A 2,814-nucleotide genomic window follows, 5' to 3' on the forward strand; every position below is an offset into this window, starting at 1 on the left:
ATCTCAGAACAACTGTGCATTGCCCTGCTTGCTCACAGGTTTTGTCAACAGTCTAGTGTCTCCGCTCTCACCGTGACCTCTGCAAATATCACAATACCACAAATTACAAGTTCCAGTCCATTCATTTTTCACAGCTAGATACAACAAGTACAGTCACACAAGGTCTGTCCTCATGTACAATCTTGAGGACATTGAATGCAATTTTATTTTATTACCTCAGACAAGGAGGTAATGTTTTCACTCATGTCTGTTTGATGCAGAAAGTACAGAATAGATTTGCACCAAACCCCGTGGACGGATGAAGCATGAGCCAGGGAGGAACCTGTTCAATTTTGGTGCAGATCCAGCTAAAGGGGCGGATCGATGAATTTTAACATTGCAAGACAGGGCATTTTTTGTCGGTTTCTCAGGAAATAATGTTTGGATCTTGAAGTTAAAAAAATGAAAGAAAAAAAAGAAAAAATCAAACATTTATGGTCTTGAGCTCTATGAGTTTGTACAATTTGGTGCAGATCTGGCAGACATGTCCAGGATTGTTTGGCCTTGGCAGATGTATGCGCTCTACTCGGTGACTTTCTAGTGTTTTTTATATTTCTACTCCACTACATTTTTACCTAATATTTTTTGAGAGCTACAGTTGCAGTTTGTATATTTTATATTACATAAAAAAACATATGGCCTGCTTATAAAATATGATGCAATGTAATGTGTGTGTGTGTGTATAAATAGGGGTTTAATTTGCTCCACCTTAACCAGCTGCGAATAATATTCTAATTGTATAATATACATAATAATATAGCACTCTGAAGCTGTGCATTATGAGCCCTTGTACTTTTGATACTTGAAACTTCTGATGATAATTCTTAATATTCACTTATAGTAAAAAGGAATAGTAGATGAACCTTTTGGAATGACCTCGATTTATGTTACAATAATAAACAAACCGTTTTTTAACTAATAACACACAAGTCTTTTCCATATCGAAAACATAGTTAAAACATTCATAGGTGTCAGTTGACTCAATGACACAAGACTGGAGGAGTGGGTTACAGCTACTTTGACTAATAAAAAAAAAACAAGAAAAACAAAAAACTGTTTGAGTTTGCAAGAATCATCTGCTGAAATCTCAGAAGACTTCCCATCCAGAACAGTTGCATAAAGGTGAAAGTCATCTCAAAGAGTTTAAATATTCATCAGTCCGCAGTCAGACAAACTCTCCCTCCCACTGGCTACTCTCCCTAGAAGGGTTTTTTTTTTCTTTTTGTTTCCACTGTAAGTTCATTTTGAATGCAAGACTATTACTTGCAAAACGTGTTTTTACACTTTGGTTTTGTTGATGTTACTTTAAACAATACTTTATATTAAACAATTTGTATTAAACAATACCATTTTATTAATGTGCAGTAAAGGCAGTGGTGAAAAGCAACGATGCGCATTTAGTAAAGTACTGTAATTAAGTACACTTAGTTAGTTGTACTTGTTCTGGGAGTTTACGCTTCTACCGCGCTACATTTCAGAGTGAGCCAAAAGGTTATGGTTGGAAATTGTTAAGAAATAGAGGGATATATTTACACTGCTATCCCTGTACAGTTACAGTGAGAGTTCCAATCTCATATCATGCTCTTCCTATTGGGATTTGACACACATGCAGGATCCTGACATGTAGTGTGGCAGCCCACAGCACTTTGTCTCTGCCTTTCAAAATATATTAAAAATGTTTCTCATCTGTGCAGATCTCCCCAAAGAACACGGTACATTTTTATATCTTCCTCTCAAAGTCTCAAAGTGAGGAGCGAGTGAGTGGGTGAATGCTGCGTGTCAAAACATCAGCTCCCCCGATAATATGTCACACTGTGCATTATGACGTGTGGAAGTGAGTCACACGCTTTCATGAAACACATGCACATCTTTTTTTTTTCTTTCTCTCAAGTGAAGAAAAACCAGTATTTGGTGAAATTGAGGTGGTGAAGAAAAAAAGATGCTTGCCTCAGCGACTCCTCTAGCACAAAACACACTTTATATTCAACACAACAAAAGCGGGATTATTATGATTAATGTGGTGCATGAATGTTTCTAAGCAAATGACACAGAGCAGAGCTACTGAAACATTGATTCAGAAAAATTACACACGCTTACAGTTGTTTGTATACAGTAAAGGTACTGAAGTGATGTAGACTTTGACGGCTTGAATGTCTGTCAGCCTGGAAGCAACTTCCAGATGGCTATCCCCTTCAGAACACACGCCTAACTCAGCATGCTGTGTGGAGCCCGAGCTGAAAACAAAGTAAAGTGTCTGAATTTGCACGTGGGTGCTATGTTAACAAGATGTGCTGCAGAGCTGCCCTTCGGAAATTTGTTCTGGAACCTTTTGTTGCTATTTCACCTTCTTGCAAAACAAAACCAGGGTTTGGATTCATCAGCAAAATAAAATGAGTGGAAATCGACCGAGACGGCACAAATGAAAACATGCAAACGTGCAGCATCTCCCAAAGCCCGTGGTTTTCGTTAAATGTTGTAAAAGTCCACACATCTTGTTTGTCTGTCTCTGATAGTAACTAAGTTCTTTGATTTGTTAATCATGCTTTAACTGCCAAAGGGAAAACAAATAAAATATGTCAACAGGAAATATTTAGCTGATACATCCAGTACAAATATTTTGCAGCGGCAGCAGGGTTTTTGCATTGTTCACTAAACTTTTTTTTTAATTTTTTATACCACCTAAAATGCAGTTTAATGCATCACGGTCATACTGTAAGTAGTACTGACATATATATCATATTTTTAATTAACTGTATATAACAATAACTTATTATA

The sequence above is a fragment of the Seriola dumerili genome, unplaced genomic scaffold (assembly GCF_002260705.1).
Source record: "Seriola dumerili isolate Sdu_G_001 unplaced genomic scaffold, Sdu_1.0 BDQW01000716.1, whole genome shotgun sequence".
NCBI classification, from domain to species: Eukaryota; Metazoa; Chordata; class Actinopteri; order Carangiformes; family Carangidae; genus Seriola; species Seriola dumerili.